Source organism: Stegostoma tigrinum, chromosome 23, assembly GCF_030684315.1.
Source record: "Stegostoma tigrinum isolate sSteTig4 chromosome 23, sSteTig4.hap1, whole genome shotgun sequence".
NCBI classification, from domain to species: Eukaryota; Metazoa; Chordata; class Chondrichthyes; order Orectolobiformes; family Stegostomatidae; genus Stegostoma; species Stegostoma tigrinum.
The window spans coordinates 49,574,705-49,593,668 of NC_081376.1; the positions used below are offsets into that span (position 1 = coordinate 49,574,705).

At 39.7% G+C, this 18,964-nt stretch overlaps 1 protein-coding gene across 3 annotated transcripts in view; it reads right to left on the minus strand.

Moving 5' to 3' along the window:
- Nucleotides 1-18,964, minus strand: part of mrtfba (myocardin related transcription factor Ba) — a 242,721-nt gene that overhangs the window by 200,778 nt on the left and 22,979 nt on the right. Inside the window, exon 1 of one of the 3 annotated variants that reach the window (XM_059654175.1) lies at nt 7,551-10,889. The exons of the other annotated variants lie outside the window; for them this stretch is intronic. The gene's annotated coding sequence lies outside the window, so the exon portion shown is untranslated. Of the gene's footprint in view, nt 1-7,550; nt 10,890-18,964 lie in introns of those variants that run through there. 3 annotated transcript variants of the gene reach the window in all.

Here is an 18,964-nt window from a genome sequence, read left to right on the forward strand (position 1 = left end):
GCACAGCCTTAAAATTAGAGAGGGTAAATTTAAAACAGAAATGAGGAGACATTTCTTCAGCCAGAGAGTGGAGGGCCTGTGGAATTCATTGCCGCAGAGTGCAGTGGAGGCCGAGACGTTAGATGCCTTCAAGGCAGAGATCGACAAATTCTTGATCTCAGAACGAATCAAGGGCTACGGGGAGAGTGCAGGGAAGTGGTGTTGAAATGCCCATCAGCCATGATTTAAATGGCGGAGTGGACTTGATGGGCCGAATGGCCTTACTTCCACTCCTATGTCTTATAGTCTTAAGTTTAAATCCAAATAAAATTTCAGTGTACCTACATAACTATTTCTATATTCAACTAGCTGTTTACCTCACGTAAAGAAGTTTAACTTGACTATATTTTTATGAATCAAATATCCATTGTACACCTTTGTGTTAGAAGTCTCGAGATTTAGGATCACATGGAGCTGTGTTTAAATAGATAACAACATTGCCTAATTAAAAGTTTTGATTACTGCAAATCTGGAGAAGAATTAAAACTGGTTAAGAACGTGAAATTTGTTGACACAATCTGTTTTGGTTTCTCTTGTACGGTATCTGGCTTTTGTTGGCAGAATATTTCAGGAACAAGTTGATAAATTTAAACTCAAGAAAACGTGATTTAACTCGAACAAGTCAGGTTTTCCAGACAGAACAGCAAAAAAAATTTATCCCAAGATTCCCTGCATTTGCTCCCTCCTCATGAACATTTTTCTCTGTAGATTCTGCTACAATTCTTCAAATTTGCAGTATACTTTCTATACCTCTCCCTAGTGTCCGCTCTTGATGCCAGGACAATGAATACTGGTAAATCAGTGATGCAGAAGTAGAAATATTAACAGCTATTGGATAGCAACAATGGTCCCTTTCACCTGAGGCAATGAAGCCAATTTAGTATCCAATGGTTCACATTGTACAGCAACAACAATATTGCTGGACTTCATTTTAAATACTCCAGTGATTACTCTACTGAAACATTGGATCATGTTGAATCAAGGAACAAATTTATCTTCAAAAAGTGTGGATGCCAACTGACTACAGTAAAGAATCCAAACCAGTATTTCATAACACTACTTTCCTTCCACTCAATGCCACCTCCCACCACACAAAAAATAAAAATCAGACTTATCTTCAAATGACTTCTGATATAAATCTATAGCTTGATCTGTAAGTTTAAAAATCTGCAGGGGTCAATGTGATTAAATAGTAGTAGATAAGGCATGATCATTCAGGCAGCGAGAATAAAACAAAATATAATTAACATGAAGAGTCAGTCTCTCAAATCACCTTGATTAAAAATTCTTCATGCAAAGAAAAGGAGAGGATAAAGGAGGAGGAATTGATAAAACATGGCATTTCAGACCTACAGCAGTATGCAGCACGAGATTCACGATTCAGGGTACCTGCATTCAGAGATAGTTAGCATTAGATTGAAATATGGCTGCAAACCAGAAAATGGGATACAAATTAATGGGAGCTCATTAGGTTGGCAAAATAAAAAAAGGGAATAAAATGTGAGGCTGGATGAACACAGCAGGCCAAGCAGCATCTCAGGAGCACAAAAGCTGACGTTTCGGGCCTAGACCCTTCATCAGAGAGGGGGATGGGGTGAGCGTTCTGAAATAAATAGGGAGAGAGGGGGAGGCAGACCAAAGATGGAGAGTAAAGAAGATAGGTGGAGAGGAGAGTATAGGTGGGGAGGTAGGGAGGGGATAGGTCAGTCCAGGGAAGACAGGCAGGTCAAGGAGGTGGGATGAGGTTAGTAGGTAGGAGATGGAGGTGCGGCTTGGGGTGGGAGGAAGGGATGGGTGAGAGGAAGAACAGGTTAGGGAGGCAGAGACAGGCTTTTGGGATGCAGTGGGGGGAGGGGAAGAACTGGGCTGGTTTTGGGATGCGGTGGGGGAAGGGGAGATTTTGAAGCTGGTGAAGTCCACATTGATACCATTGGGCTGCAGGGTTCCCAGGCGGAATGAGTTGCTGTTCCTGCAACCTTCGGGTTGCATCATTGTGGCACTGCAGGAGGCCCATGATGGACATGTCATCTAAAGAATGGGAGGGGGAATGGAAATGGAAATGGTTTGCGACTGGGAGGTGCGGTTGTTTATTGTGAACCGAGCGGAGGTGTTCTGCAAAGCGGTCCCCAAGCCTCCGCTTGGTTTCCCCAATGTAGAGGAAGCCACACTGGGTACAATGGATGCAGTATACCAGATTGGCAGATGTGCAGGTGAACCTCTGCTCAATATGGAAAGTCATCTTGGAGCCTGGGATAGGGGTGAGGGAGGTGGTATGGGGACAGGTGTAGCATTTCTTGCGGTTGCAGGGGAAGGTGCCGGGTGTGGTGGGGTTGGACGGCAGTGTGGAGCGAACAAGGGAGTCACGGAGAGTGTGGTCTCTCCGGAAAGCAGACAACGGTGGGGATGGAAAAATGTCTTGAGTGGTGGGGTCGGATTGTAGATGGCGGAAGTGTCGGGGGATGATGCGTTGTATCCGGAGGTTGGTGGGGTGGTGTGAGAGAATGAGGGGGATCCTCTTTGGGCGGTTGAGGCGGGGGCAGGGTGTGAGGGATGTGTTGCGGGAAACGCGGTCAAGGTCAGTTCCCATTATCACTAAAAAAAGAAATGTTGTTATCCATGGTGCTGTTAGGAAGGATGTACCAGGAGTTTGACTCAATGACGGTGAAGAATCAGAGGTGATACAGTTCCAAGTCAGAAATGTGCACAACTTGGAATGTTAATTCTCCCACAGGTCCACCATCTTTCTTCTTCTAGGTGGCAATGGTCATGAGCTTGGAAGGTGCTGTTGAAAGAGTGTTGGCAAGTTGTTTTAATGCATCTTATATGAGGCAAACCTGTCAGTGATTGAAGAAATGAAGGAAGGTGGTGGTTGGATGCCAAAATAAGTCAGTTGCCTTGTCCAGGATGGTGTTAAGCTTTTTGAAGCTACACTCATCCAGGCAAGTGGGGAGTATTCCATTACACCTCTAACTTGTGCAATGTAGAACATGGACAAGATACAGAAAGTGAATTATTCAACAGAATTCCCAGCCTCTGACCCACAACTGTAGCGAGAGTATGTTTCAGCATTATTTATCTTAGGCACAGTATGCTAATTATGCTTCTGGTCAATGTTAACCAACAGAATGTTAATAGTAGCAGTTTCAACCATAATAATGCCATTGAACGTTAAGGGGTAATGGTTAGATGATCTCATTGGAACTGGTCATTGCCTGGCATTTGCAGAACGCAAATGTTGCTTGCCACTTATCTATCAGTGCAAGCCAAATGCTATTGCTTTTGCTTCACAAGGTCAAGGATTGCTTCATTATTTAAGGAACCTTCACTGACCACAGGAACTCTTGTAACAATGTTCAGAGGCTGATATGATTGGCCTCTGACAATTACTGTAGTTGTGTTTGGTATGCCCCAATTGATGATGAGCTATATACCCTTCCTTCTAAGTGATGGCTATTTTACTGGGCCCCTTGTTGCCACACTCTTGACATCAGGGGCAGTCACCCTCAATTAATCTTTTGTCCACATAAGAACCAAAGCTGTATTAAGATTTGGGGATGATAAAATGTGAGGCTGGATGAACACAGCAGGCCAAGCAGCATCTCAGGAGCACAAAAGCTGACGTTTCGGGCCTAGACCCTTTTGGGGTGTAGCTCTGGCACTAAGCAAAGGAAGTATTACTGGGAAGATTGTTGCTGATTCAGTACTACTTGACAGCATTGTCAGTGTCACCTTCCATCACATTGGATGCATAACAATACCACCTAAATGGTCCCCCTCCAAACCACACCTTCACATTGCTTTTCCCCATTGTTTCCCCTATTTGAAGGCTTAAAACTTATTGGGGCCCAGTGAGAGTGGTGTGGAAGGAGTGGTAGTTGGGGTATGGGGCGGTGGGGGGGGGGGGCGCGGTGGGAGAAGAGAAGGTGGCAGTGGGGGAATGGGAGGATAAGATCCATCAGAGGAGAGACGGGGCTGACTCTAATATTTCAGCTTGCAATTCCAATTAGGTCTTTGCCCCACTCTGGATATTATCCTGACTTGGAACTATATCACTATTCCTTCACTGTTACTTTCTCAAAATCTTAAAATTACCTTCAGTACTGTGGGTGAATCTACACCATATAGACTTCTGTTACAAGATGATCACCATCTTTTCGAGGACAATCAGGATAGGCAGCAAATGCTGTCCTTGTCAGCAACATCCATATCTTGTGATTTTTTTTCCCCCCCTCAAAAGTATAAATGGACTTACAGTATTGAGGATTGACAGTCTATAGCAGGCACACAGTGGTCATAACTATCTTTGTGCCAACTGTGAAAATGGTTCATCCTAAATAGTGGTTTACATACTTCCACAAACCATGGGAGGTGGAAGGTGGAGTGAGACAGTAACACACACCAGAAACAAGCATACCACAACATCAACCAAGAAGCCAGATTAGAAGTTTTGGTCTCCTCTCATTAGAAAAGTCAGGAACAGGATTTGTAACCAACAGGATTTGTCTCTTGGGTAAAAGTGTTAAGCTAAGGCTGATCTGCACTTATTGGTATCTTTTACATCAGGGTGTCCAAAGTCCTTCGCTACAAAGTGCTTTCAAACTCTGAACATTGCTGCAGTACATGGGAATGCAACAGAAATAATTGACTAGAAAATAAATTTTAGTGTGTTAGCTGAAACAGAAACATTATCCAACACAAATTCCCTCCTTCCAATAACAAACAATTCCGTCATGTTCACTACAGAGGATAAATGGAGCCTCCATTTAATGCCACATCTGAAAAACAGCACATCTGACAGTGTAGCCCTCCCTCAGTTTGGTATCAGCCCAAAAAAAGGGACAAGTCTGGAGAGAGGTTATAAAGAGGCCAGAGTTGCAGTCCAGAATCAATGTGGGCAGCACATTCTGTTCTAAAATTGGGCATTATTAGCTTCTCAGAAACATGGTTTACATTAATACATTAGTTCCTGAAATTCAAGGGACAGAGTAGAACAAAGAGCCAGCATATTAAGAGGGGATACAATCGCAAGAGCATTGGGGGTTGGCTACTGAACAACAGGGAGAAGTTGAAGCAAATTTGGTGCCATACTCAATGCCCAATTTAAACCTCCAAGACATCTGGAACAAGATGGGGTACTAGAGTAATAAAACAGCAGGGAATGTGTGCCAAAAGGAGATTTCAAGTCCACACTGACTCTCAGAGCATCCCACCCAGACCCATCTCCCTATAACCCACCTCATCTACACACTGAACACTATGGGCAATCCATCTAGCCCGCACATCTTTGGACTGTGGGAGAAAACCAGAGCACTGGAGAAAACCCACACAGATCCAGGGGGGAAAACGTGCAAACACCACATAGGCAGTTGCCAGAGGATGGAATTGAACCCGGGTTCCTGGCACTGAGAGGCAGCAGTGCTAAAATCACTGGGACTCTGTGCTGCCCTATAAAGCTATATAAAAACAGAAACAAAGCATAAAATGCATCAATAAAGAATTAAGTTGGATTGGAGAAGTATGTCTCTTCTAGAGATTTACAGCAGTCCTATTACTGGATATCACTAATTGTTGCAATTTTTATCTTTTACCTCAGATTTCTGAATTGAATTCATACTTTGTAACTATGGACTTAAACCCAAGAATGACTGCTCTTTAAGTCAAAATTAATTAGTTACTAAATCAGTAGCAATATTTTCTTTTTGATTTTAGCCTGGTTCCCACAGATTAAAATGCCTGCTGTTTGACCGGATACTGTTCCTTCCAGATGTTTACGCCAAGTTCGCCTTTTCATTGTTTAAAAAGAGGAATTGTCCTTACTGTACTGACCCTGATGACCTAGAACTACATACCAGGACAATGAATAGCTTTACAAGATGTGGTGAACTGATAGTGATGGATTAGTGGACTATATACTTTTGAGACACATCAAGGGAGAAGAATTAGAATTCTGCAGAGCATGAACACTTCGCTAAGTCTGTACAATAGAAAAAGCTCATGATTTGTTCAAACCTTTTGCTCTGAGAAACTGATGGAAGCCACAAAAGGCTGGAATGGAGCCAGAAATTTGGCTCAAAGGCACTGCTTCCAGAATTCATTGCTACAACCAAGAAGCCAATGGGGAGGGGACAGAGGTGTGTGCACGCATAGTGTTTTGTTTCATTTTAATAACATTTTTTCCTCTTTTCTTCTTACTCTAATGTATGATATTACATTAATAATCGTTTTATAATCAGAATCCCTACAGCGTGGAAGTGGTCCATTCAGCCCAACAAGTCCACACTGCCCCTCCAAAGAGCATCCCACCCCAACATTTCCCCATGTCTAACCCACCTAACCTAAACATTCCTGGGCACTTTAGCACGGCCAATCCAACTACCCTGCACATCTTTGGACTGTGGGGAGAAACTAGAGCACCCAGACAAAACCCACGAAGACACAGGGAGAATGTGCAAACTCCACACAGACAGTCACCTGAGGTTCCCTGGCGCTTTGAGGCAGCAGTGCTAACCACCGAGCTGCCCATCTTGTTATTTTCACTGACTTGATAAATTCTTGGGTATCATTCATTCTCTGTTGTTAGACTCAGTGTGACTCCAAACCCAAAATGAAACTCTACAGACTTTCACCCTGCAATACTGACATCTGGCATCAATGAATCAAGGATGTGGTAAATGTGGAGTCCCTGCAGGCCTTCAAAATCAGTGCATGGCAAGTTTTCAAGGGAGGATGATATCGGGAACAGTGATGGACATGAACTGCCCTGGGTCTCCTATAGTTTGCTTTATTGCCCTTATTGAATCAAAGAAGAATTTCTCATTTGGGTTTCATCAGAGAGGTGGATTTACAGTGTATTTGATAACATTTCAAGATAGGAAGCTCTGATGAATGAGAGTCTTATCAACATTGCAATTTTTTTTTAAAAAGAACATCACATGGGATGCTGAAACCAACTAAACCAACATTTATTGCCCATCTCTAGTTAATGCTGCTCCCACATGGAGGCTTGGAGATGATTTGGGCATGATGATATTGTCAGGCAGTTGCTGCTTTTGTCTTTCTAGGTTTTGGAAAGTGCTGTCACAGAAATTTTGGTGAATTACTGCAGCGCATCTTAAAAAGAGAACACACTGAACTTTAATGGTGGTGTAGGGAGTCAATGTTGAAGGTGGTGGGTGAAGTGCCTGTCAGCTGCTCTGTCCTGGACGGTGTCAAAATTCTTCAGTGTTATTGCAGCTGTACTTATCCAGGCATGCAGACAGCATTCTATCACACTCCTGACTTACATAGCTGAACCAGTTCAGTTTTCGGTCAATGCAAACCCCGAAAATATTAATGCTGAGAGTTTTAGCAGTAGTGACGCTATTAAATATAAAAGGGCTTTGGCAAGGTTAGTTCAGTTCGTAGTTCTATCAGCTGACTTGAATAGGAAGGCTAGCCTGGAATTTCAGTACAGTACTAAAGTGCTACATTGTTGTTAGATGCTAGTACTTGGGTAAAATAATCAAACTTGCCTGTTGAAATGGACATAAAAGATCCAACGGCAGGAGTTGAAGTGTCAGGAATTCTCCTAGAGTCCTGGTCAACACAGCCCCTCAAGCAAACCCAGCAAAAACATAAAAACAATTTGTCAAAATAATGGAAGAATAAAAGAGTTCATGATGTTCAGTGTTAGATCATAAAAATGTCCTGTAATTGAAGGGGAAATAAGCCAGAATTTCTGATTCACTGTAAAATACAGGATGATTTCCTCTGCCATCTGCCTCGCCAGAACTGAAACAAACATCTCACTGTGGACACGTGCATTGTGAAGTTGCTGGACATATGCTATTAATAAGAATTAATCTCACTGAAGCTATTTAGGTTTGGCAGCTCATGTCTCAAAGATTTGTTTAATAACTCGATTTATGCTTCTGATGTACCAGATAAACTCGAAGTCCAGAAAGGGAACAATGGAACCCCAGTCTCATGCTCATAGACCTAAAAACTTTGCTGCATTACCTACGCCTCCTCCTTTGAATCAGATCACAATTTACATCTTTGACCCATAAGGCACAGGTAACAAATTTAGCTTCCTAACAGTTATTACTCACATTAACATAACATACAATTGAGTTGTAGTAACTTGTGCATCAAGTTTCGAACATTGATTTTTCTTCTCTTTCCTTTTAATCCATTTCACCTTTGATCTTTCTATCTTAATTCAAATGTAACTTGAAAATGTAATTCAAACTGCTGAGTAAGGTGAGGGCCCATGGTGTTCGAGGTGAGCTACTGGCTTGGATTGAGGATTGGCTGTCTGACAAGGCAGAGAGTTATGATAAAAGGCTCTTTTTCAGAATGGCAACCAGTGACAAGCGGTGTCCCAACGGGTTCAGTGTTGGGGCCACAGCTGTTCACTTTATACACTAATGACCTGGAAGGAGGGACTGGGGGCATTCTGGCAAAGTTTGCCAATGATACGAAGATAGGTGGACAGGCGGGTAGTACTGAGGAGGTGGGGAAGCTGCAGAAAGATTTAGACAGTTTAGGAAAGTGGTCCAGGAAATGGCTGATGAAATTCAAAATGAGCAAATGCGAGGTTTTGGACTTTGGAAATAAAAGAATTCAGGCATGGACTATTTTCTACACAGTGAGAAAATTCGTGCTGGTCTAGGATTCGCTAAAGGTTAACTTGCAGGTAGAGTCCGTAACTAAGAAAGCCAATGTAACGTTGTCATTTATCTCAAGAGGGTTGGAATATAAAAGCAGCGATGTGCTTCTGAGGCTTTATAAAGTTCTAGTTAGGCCCCATTTAGAATAGAATACTGTGTCCAATTCTGAGCCCCACACCTCAGGAAGGACATACTGGCGCAGGAGCACGTCCAGCGGAGATTCACACGGATGATCTCTGGAATGGTAGGTTTAACGTACAATGAACAGTGAGGATCCTGGGATTGTATTCATTAGAGTTTAGAAGGTTGAGGGGAGATCTAATAGAAACTTTCAAGATAATGTATGGCCTAGAAAAGGTGGACGCTGGGAAGTTGTTTCCGTTAGGCGGGGAGACTAGGACCCGTGGGCACAGCCTTAGAATTAGAGGGGGTAAATTTAAAACAGAAATGAGGAGGCATTTCTTCAGCCAGAGAGTGGTGAGCCTGTGGAATTCATTGCCACGGAGTGCAGTGGAGGCCGAGACGTTAGATGCCTTCAAGGCAGAGATCGACAAATTCTTGACCTCAAGGAATCAAGGGCTGCAGGGAGAGTGCAAGAAAGTAGAGTTGAAATGCCCATCAGCCATGATAAAATGGCAGAGTGGACTCGATGGGCTGAATGGCCTTACTTCCACTCCTTTGTCTTATGGTAATTTATCCTATTTCCATTTTTTTATTCCATTTGCTCAGTTATTTTCTCTGTCCTTTTATTTCATTTGCTATGAAGGTAGACCACTGAAATGGCATCCACGAGTTTTTAGATCCCTTTGACAAGCTGCGCCATTATAAGTTTGCATTTACAACACTTGCAGTGCAAAATTTTCATTTGATAGAGGGACGTTAAAAAAACAAAATCCAATATATACCGCACTCTATTGAGATGTCTGTTCCAACAACTTCTGGGTCATTGTGTAAAATGCAGCTGCCACATTTGGTTATGGTGACAAAAATCTCTTTGGACTGTCCAAAGGCCAACAAGATATTACATAAATCCAAGTTTTGTTCACATTTCTGATGTAAATAAATGCACAATTAAAATTATAGTGCAAAACAAATACAATACATACTGACAAAATATCAGCTCAAAAAAAACATTATGAATGTTTTAGTACTTCAAACAGCAAACTATTACAAGCTAAGCAGCTGTCAGTGGCTGCTTAGCAATGGCTTAGACTATGACTCCAGGTACTTCCTTTTGTCTTTCATTCAAATAATCCCCTGGTGGTATTTAAAATCTGATGCCAAAAGTTTAAAACAGTAAAATTTTAACTCCAAAACCAAAAATAACTTCAATGCTAGATTTTCCCATTAAGGATTTAGCTTCCATCTTTGTTTATTTAAAGGTCTTAATAATATCATAGGCAGCATTTAAAAAGCAAAAAATACTATTTCATAAATTTTATTTTTTCTCAAAATCTCAATTTGTTCTCAGTAGCATTCGAAAACCACAGGCTGAACTTTAGGAAGTAAAATAAAGATCATATTGTCCTTTTCTCAGTCCTACTTCCCTCTTTTCTGAATTCGCCTTTCACTTGACAAAACAAATCAACAACAGTAAGAGGGAAATCTGATTTTAAACAAAATAATTTGTGCATAGAATTTTTATTATTCCATGATCCAAAAGTATCCAAAAATAGTCTTGCAAAATCCCAGTTCATAATAACTCCCCAGTATTCAGAAATACAGGAAACATAATAACCTTAATTACAATAAATAGAAATACTTTTCCATCAGTAATTGATGGCACTTCCCCAAATAATGCTAACTTTCAGCACTGTGATAATGTGCCACTTCACAGGTGTTTACCATGGACTTGATCCTCCATGCAGCAATAAAAAGTCAGTGGAGCCCAAACTCCAGTCAAATGTAGGAACAGGTCGTGTGAATCTAAATAAGCTTACATTTGTAGTGTCTTTCCAAAACAGTCAAATTGGATGCCCTTCACTTCTGTGTTGTTTAAGTCAACAGATTTCCAGGTGAAGTCATCTCCATCTTTACTCAGTATATTAAGCACTATGAACAGCAGTGACTAAGAAATTCATTTCACTTGTGTATGGGCTTGCTTATTGGCATGTAGTTACTAAATTTTCTATATGATGGCTTTTGCCAATTAAGTGACTTAGTGCTGTGCAATTTTCAAAAGCACCAAGGGATACCCACACAGGAGTTTGGAAACAACTGATATGGCCTCGAATGGACGCATATTGCAGTTCTTTTATTCCGTATGAACTGGATACTTTGTATTTCAAAGTATCCCAATGACATCAGTTACAGATCCAACATTAATGGTAAAATTCATACAATACAAAGAACTCCCTCTTGCACTGTCAGAGCAGAATCAACACTAAAGTAAGTCTGAATACATCTCTTGTTCAACTGAACTTCCATTTCAAAACCAGCACCAGTCACTTTTCACTCAGATGCAGTTCCTGCTAGGGCTTTCTCATTCTTGCAGAGATATTTTTCCACGTTGACTAGTGTTTCTAATCTCTTATTTCTACCTATAAATCCTTGTTAGCAGAAGATTCAACAATAGTTGACAAACCAAAATGGAATATAGATTATGCAAGTGAAAGTCATCAAGAAGAAACAGTTCATCAACAAGAATGTCAATTCTTGCAGTTCCACCTTAGTCAAACCTCCTATCCCACTAGTGGTTTGAATTCTGCCTGATCAATTATCTTGTATCTGGAACATCAACTCTCCACATATGCTGCCTGAACTTGAGTATTTGCACCATTTCTGTTTCAATTTCCTTTATCTTGGTTTTCCTTCAGCTACAGATAATAAATTTGTTATTGATTTAGTCTCTATCTCAGGAAAGATATTATTGCCATAGAAGTGTAACATAGGCTTGCCAATCTTCTTAGAATGGCAGAACTGTCTTATGACACGAGATTGGGCAAGCTTGCCCAATATGCTCTAGAGTTTCAAATAATGAGAGATGATCTCACTGAAACCTAAAAGTACATAGAGATAGACACGGTAAAAGCAGTTTGGATTTCTCCTCCAGTTGGGTAGTCTAGAACCAGGGACATAATTTAAAATTAGGATGGATGACACTTAAGCTCAAGATATTAAGCAATATTTTCATTCAGGGATGTATGAACCTTTGTAATTCTCTACCCCAGAATCTTTGCACATATTTAAAAGGTAGAGATTGGTAGATTTCTGGTTACTAATGGGGATAAGGTGGGTAAAAGCCATTTAAAGTGTTCAACCAGCCAGTATAGTGTTGAATGGCAGGTCAGCCAATGGGCTGAATAATCTGCTCTTGCTGCTATGTTCCTATGATTCCCATGACATAGGATAACTGAAGGCAGATGAAAGATAACAGCATGAAAGCTTGAATCAGCTCTCCACATCTGAAATCCCATGTTGATCTTAAATGAAGTAGCCCCAAACAGACTCAGAACTGTAAATATAACCTAACCCCAACTATCTGGTCAATTATCTTCTATTAGTAGTGTTTCTATGTTAACAGAAACAAAAAGTCAATTCGTTGGTGCTACTGTTCAGAACAGGAATTCACATTGTGAATAAGTCTGACACTAAGGAAGACCTCTCATGTAAAAGGCTTAAGTTCTTAATTCTTTTCCTAATGCTTGAATGACTAATAATGTCTATCAACTAAGATACCATCACGAGATTTCCTGTCTGTTACAGGAAGTATGGACAACAGGAACTTCTTGTCCTTTGCAGCACCATCACTTTTTAAGTTACAACACTAGCAGTAATGGAATTGTTTGAACCCATGCAATTTCCCATATCCCCATAATTAGAAAGTCAAAACAGACAGGCACTTAACAAATCATTCAGTGGTTCTTCTGCCCACACACATTTAAATTTAGAATTCAAATTCAGTTCCACTTTTGTGCTTATTTGATTGTGGGTTGTTGTGTGTCAGGGAAAGAATGCTTCCAATTGAGAGGGGGAAGCTAACTCCCAGATGATTGGCAGAACCTAGTCTGAGATCAGATTAAATTGCATCCTGGCATCACATCTTGAATGAAGTGATTGCATGTTTAGGTATTTTTAATAAATCTGTTCAGGGATGTTAATGACATACCTGTAGAGCAGATGGGTCTTGAACCAAGGTCTCCTGGCTCAGAGGTACAGACACTACACTGCATGACAACAGCCTCTTAAAAACACACCCACAAGCTCAAATTCAGCCTTAAGAGTGGGGTTTGAATTAGAAGATTTGCAAATATTCACAAAGTGCAATACTTAGGCACTGAACACAGCTCAACTGCTTGGAGGCAGCTATGCTCACCATTATGATGCCACCATGATTGTAGTAAGGCCTCAAATTTTAAGTATTTTTAATCAGTGATGACACAATATGGCATATCTTTGAAGCACGTGGGACTTGAACCAAGGCTCCTGACTCAGGTGGTAGGGACATTATCACTGCAGCGCAAGTACCAAAAAGGGGTTGAGAAACCGATATTTTCTAAATCTGTACAGTGATGTAATTAGGCACCTCAGGAAGTGGGATTTGAACTCTGGTCTCCTAGTGCAGTGGTAGGGACATCAATGTGACATGAGAGCCCTCGGCCTCGAATTTTACTTTCTAAATCAATCTGTTCAAAGATGTTAGGAAACAGGCAGGACTTAAAAGTCAGATGTTCTGATCTATAGGTAAGGACACCACAACTTCCCCAAGAGTCTGCCTCAATTTGAAGTTACAGGTATGAGAAACACAGCTAAAGTGGGGAAGTTCCTCCTATAAATAGCAAATTTTCACTAAGTAATTGAATCCATAACAATCCTGAAAACAGGTCTGTACAGAGTAGTTGTGGGGGCTTTCCCACAAGACCAAAAAGTTGACCAAGAAGCAAACATAAGTCATTATAAAATGCAATTAATTTATACATTAAGCCAACTCCTCAGGAAAAAAAAGGATTTTCCCATTACAACCCCATTCTGTGGGTTCAAAATTGTTGTGACTGCTGAATGATACCAGAGAAACTGGGAAAACAGCAGTATAACTTGGTCAGAGCTTTCTAGCACCCATTGCTGCCTCAGAGCAAAAAATCCAACATAGTTCGAGGCCATCCAGTTTGGGAAGCCCTAGCCAAAACGCAAGGTCATGACTGGCTGCTCTTCAAACCTTGGTGGTGTTCCACACTATGGATCTAGGTCGCGCAAGTTACAGCAATTGTTCAGCTGTCATAAGTTCTTCCCTGTGGTGTTGAGAAATCTATTGATGCTCCAGGCAGCGCAGCATAGTTTGTGCAAACTTGCTTCCCAAAAACAAATTCTCCAACTTGAAGTAGTACAGCTGCAATTATATCCTTCACCCTGGCAATCATGCCACCAATACTATTTGATGTCATATAGACATGTGCAAGTCTCAAGTCTCACTAAGAATATAGATGTGAATATTGACAACCAATTCCTACTTGGGTGTCTCAATTTGCTCCTGGTCTTAAAATAAAGTGATACGCAAACATTCCAGCTAAAAGCATTGTAATATTTCTGTAGGCCTTAGAATAATAAATCAGCATCTCAGATGTAAATGGACAATGGCCTAATTTACAATCAGGCTATCCAAAAGGTCAACTTTTCAATTAATTATACCATTTTTCTCAAAGACCATTTGAGTCAATGCTTTCTCATCAGCACTTTGGCATATGCATTTCAAACCAGACACATCTCCCTGAAGTTTAACAGAACAGCTGTAACAATCTTTTCAATGTTATCTTCACAAAAGCACATGCATTTTGAAATTACAAGTGTTTTATAAACTATTAAAACATTTTTAAAAAAGGAAGACCTTCAGGACAACAAGACAGCTAAATCATTAGAAAGGACATTGGCAAGTTGCCTCTTATGAAAAGGATATCGGCAATGTTATCAGTTTTATAAATTAGAACTGGTTTTATTAAAATTTTATAGACAAATTTACACCTCCTCAAATATTTAAATTCAGGTAGAAATAAGCATTCACACAAGATGTTTGTAATTGCTTGTGTACAGTCAAATTTGAAAAAGTGCTATGCTGTGTAGTATTATCAGCAACAGTTCTGTAATCTGAGGACACTGGAAATGGAGTATAGAGTTTGGCAGAGCTGGAACATTAGGCGTGCTCCTGGTTCCAAAACCTGTGCAGAACCTTCAGGTTCCTGAGTCCAAGATTACTGGCAGGGAAATCCCAAAGTTTCAGTAAATTGGGAATGGTTCTAGATTCTTAAAGTGATTAAAGCACTGAGGAGACTATTCGGCCAGCCATGCCTAAGCTAGTACTCTGAAGGAGCTTTTGGATAAAGACACTTTTTCCTGAACCCTCTACTGGTAGCTATCATATAAATCAAATGGCCTTTTCCTCTTCCCCGCAAGAGGAAATGCTCCCCCTGGAAATAGGTGCAAGGAGTCAGCATGTAATTTCACACAAAAGCTATCAAATTCATCTCCAACAAAATGCTTCCTCTGCACTGAACCCCAAACTTCTAAGAACCAGTTGTAATTTGCCCATAGATCATACATTGTAAAATGAAACAAAAATGTAGGTAGTTTCTTATAGACAAGTAATGCACTGCCTTCCCAAAATTCCATAAAATCAACTCATGGCTCATTCTTCAATGGCAAATGTGCAGAAATTGTGTTGTGTACATTAAATGAATGCTTCTGCCAAAACGGACTAAGTTAATTAAATGATTTGCCTTTAAATCTAGGTTGGCTTTCTCTAATTAATCTACAAACTGAATACTGTGTGTCCTCACCATGTGTGTTGTGGGCAGAGGGGCATATAGTATAAGGAGTGTGGCTAGCGCATCACTTTACCACCCACTGGAGCTCAGACCCCCAAGAGGGTGGTCAGATGCCAAAATCAACAGCCTGCCCACCATGTGCATGCAAATAATTAAAAGGTCAATCAAGTTTGTTTATAGATCAAATGACTTTGGCTAAATCAAAATATATAGTTTGGAGAACAAGATTGCAATTCCTAAGTTTAAAAGTAGTTTATAAAACAGCAGGAAATGGATTGCTGTCTGCAAAAGATGCCTAATCAGGGTGGAGTGAGGCCCTGAAGATAGTAGCCCTCTTTGTTCCCACATCCTCAGTAGCGTTTAGGCAATTTGACTGTTTCTAACTGTAGCCAAGTAGATCAAGAACATCATCTCCAGTATGGTAATATCTCCCTTAATCAATACCACCATTCCTCCTCCTTTGCCTTTCCCTATCATAGGCCTGTTTGCAAAGTGGATAGGAACAATCCCAAACTGGTTAAAAGGAGGAAAAAGAAACAAGTCCCACTGAGGTAAATAGAAAAAAGTGAAGAGCTTTTAAAAGTTTAAGGTGGTAGTTGTGCAAAGATGGGGCAACTTGTGCAATGTATGCTAGATATAAAATGAAAATCACATTGAACATTGTTGTTAGGTATACAATTTAATATTAAGAATTCAGTCTAATATTGACAACATTTTTTGAGACAGTAATGTACAACTAAGTATTCATCTTTACTTAAATCTTGCATACAGACCAGACTTTTAGTAAGAATGTATTTCTAAAACAGAATAAGCTGATAAGAAAACAAACCTTTAACAATATGTAACCAGAAATAACCATGTGGAACTAATCGGGAAAAACAAGCCTTCCCATCTGAGAACTACACATTTTGCACAGGTATGTGAAGCATTCTTTCAAACTTTCCACAATATCAGTACAAAATTGAAATAAATATTGCCAAGTACATTGTACGGTACATACAAATTAAACTACAAGAAATTGCAGTCAGAATTATGAAATTCACACATTAAATTAGATTTGTATGGTGACCCAAGCTTTCAAAAAAAACATGAAATATCAAGGAAGATAACTAGCAACTTTGCTTAATTAGTTTTTTTTCGGTATTTTTTCTTAAAATTTTAATCTGCCAGGGAGGAAGTTAAGGTGTACAAGATGATGTTCTTTATACAGTCAACCTTCAGAATGCCTATTTCTTATCCTTCCCTCGTCTAACAGAAGCCTTTTTTTAAAAAATATAGGTTCTAGGCCTAGATGTTTAGAACTTCTACTCCCGATTTTAACATAGCCTTAAGTTGTTTCATCTTAAAAATTTTATTTAAATTTTACTTGTTTAACATGCTTCAAGTTGTAAAGCATGCACTACTCAGACTAAAGTGCTCTGTTTTGCAAAGTTGGGTAGAGTGCTTGTGGGGATTGGGAGACAGGAAGTTAGAATTTGGTGTTTATAGTCTATTTTTAATTGGACTCCTATTTGCAAAAAAAAAATTATCCCTCTCACCTTGTGAATGCAATAAATGCATATTTCCAGGATACCAAGTTAATTACCGTTTCAGATATTTAAGTTATATTTCCTTTTCAATGCATGAAAGATCAAGCTCGTGTCAGTATTAATTTTTTGATTTGCTACAAGAAATTGAACCAGGACTTCCACTAGGTCAGTGGAGTAAACAACGAAGCAGAATGAGGAAGAAGTGAATTCAGGGCCAGATAAAGTCTCAGAAGAGGAAACGAACAGTCCTAAGATAATTAGTTTGTACTGAAAAGACCTGTAATAAAAGACAGGCTGCAGAAATAAAATGACAGGACAAATTTGAATTTGGTCAAAAAGTAATGAAAAGAAGTGGCCAAAACAAAAAATAGTTGACATGAACAGACTCAAATAGGGCAAAATTTAGAAGAAAGAATGAGGACAGGCTCTCTGAAGACCCCAACCTAAAAGCAAAATTAGGGAGGGGAAAAATAGCTACAAGATTAAAAATGTATTGTCCGTTGAAAATGTTTTCAAAACTCATAAGAGCGGCCATGAAATACAGCTGATGTAAATATAGAACCATTACAAATATCTACTTCTGGTCAAAGTTTTTCCAATTAGTAGATAATACTGGACCACAATTTTGCCCACTATTGTTCAATTTGGTATTGTCAAGAAGGTACAGAATTGGTATTATGTTTTCCATATTTAAACTTGCTTTAATTATGGTTGCCCTGCAGCAAATAATAATGGCATGGAGGACCTAGACTGTCAAACATGGATCAAAGTGCATCATTTTATTTGGACAAATGGGTCATGTGCATAATATTTCAGTCATATTGACAATATGGTGCAGCAACAGGAAAAATGCCAGTAAATTTACAAAAAGTGTCTATTTTAAATGTGTATTCTAATTGCCGCAAGGCATGTTACCACAGAAATTGAAGTGTTACAGTAGGATCTTATTGTATATATACAAATGTCAAAAGTTTGATGCAACTAACAAATATTAACCAATGGCAATTGTGCCAAAGTGGGCCACACATGTGAATGGTTTCGATTAGGGATTAAAAAAAACTTGATTTAAATTACAATTCTGGAAAAATGCTTGATTTTGAGCAAATGTCTTGACTTAAGTATTTTAGAGATTTAGTTTTTCAGGTTCACCTCATGAGGTACTTGCATCCATAAATAATCATGAACCCATTACAGAAAGAAAAGCGTAAAGGAAAGTAGATCTAAGTGATGACTAATTTTTGTCATCAAGGCAACAAACAGATGGGAACATTATAGTATTAGTACAAGAAACAAGGGCCCATTGGTGTTAATAACCTGTCTTGTGTTTTCTTTTGTAAAAGTATTAAAACTGATAAACCAATATAACCATAACACTTGTTATTTATTCATTGGAAGAGAATTCAGTTGAAATCATTTTTAAAGATCCTATTGCAGGAGCACCAATCTCCTTTTATAAAATGATTTAATTTTGATATAAACTATAAGAAACAATATCAGATTAACTCGAGTGAAACAACAATTTATGTGAATTTCTTTCACTTTTAATCTATAGGGACAGCTGCTCACACTGTGGTCTCTACATTAGACAGTTTACACAGACTGAATAACCAATTTGGAGAACACCTCAGTTCAGTACACAGGCATAACTCTAAGCTTCCTGTTCCAAGTCATTCGAGTTCTCCACCTTGCCCCACGGTCACCCTTCTGTCCCCAGTTTATTTCAGTATCCCAAGCTCTGTGCAACCTTAGGAAACAGCACCCTGTCTTTCGATCAGTGCTCTACTCTGCACTCAACACCAAGTTCAAAGACTTTACAAACATGTGCCTCCATCTTGTTACATTATTTTTACTGCTTTGGTCGGTCTCATGTTTTTCCTTATCTCCTGCATATTGCACCTGGACACATCTGTTTCTTTATTACATTTAACATTCATTTGAACCATGGAATCTGTTGACATTTAATTTCTCCTACCCACCATTCACAAGCCTT